Raw genomic sequence first — 914 nt, forward strand, 5'->3', positions numbered from 1 at the left:
CTGAACCTTTGTTTATGTATGGCTCGTAATATATATATATATATATATATATATATATATATATATATATATATATATGCAGTTGGACATGTGATTTTCAGAATGTTGGTTATTTGTGGCCTTTTTGCATACAGCAGAACGAAATGCCAATGCGCTTAGGCTTGATATATTATGTTTGCCCAAGATGTTGTTGCCTAGTTGTTTTCATGGGCATGAGCATTCATGAAACTAATGCTTTATTGCTTGAACTTACTTGCATGGTTGTTCACATGTTATAATGGAATTAATCAATGAATAACGACATGCATTTTGGCATGAATATGTGAACTCTTGCATATGAATCTCTGAAATATGAATGTTATTTTTCCGTGCACATGTTAAATTGGTATATATGAATGTGCATTTGGAGGCATGTTGACATCTTTGCACATATGGCATGTTGATAAGGTTTTTGCATATAGTGCATTGATGGTATAAATGAATCATCGCAGGTCTGGAGAGCTTTGAGCGTTGTTTTGCTCTTTTTTTATTTATTGTTAAATGTATCACAAAAATCACCTTTATTTTTATTGCACTATATTGCACTGTTATATGTGTTCCCATGAGCGGGAGTCCCGTGATGCTTCTCGCAGGGGTAGATGTGAGTTTTTGCCTTTGCTTTTGCATACTGAATTGCAAAACTCAATAATTAGTTTTTTAATAAAAAGATAATGAATAAGAATAGTGTAATATATGTTCTGGGATTTTTTATTGGAAGAATGAGAATCTTAGGGATTCGGTTTTGTGGGACCACGAGGATACAAAAACTTTGTGTGTTTTACTTTGACCCCTGAACTCGATATTGAGGTTCTTTCTTCTATCCACGGTTTTAGGAAAAGTCTGTTACTTTACCTGGGGGTGGTGTGTTTGATACA

The sequence above is a fragment of the Nuphar pumila genome, chromosome 12 (assembly GCF_984573655.1).
Source record: "Nuphar pumila chromosome 12, dmNupPumi1.hap1.1, whole genome shotgun sequence".
Taxonomy (NCBI): domain Eukaryota; kingdom Viridiplantae; phylum Streptophyta; class Magnoliopsida; order Nymphaeales; family Nymphaeaceae; genus Nuphar; species Nuphar pumila.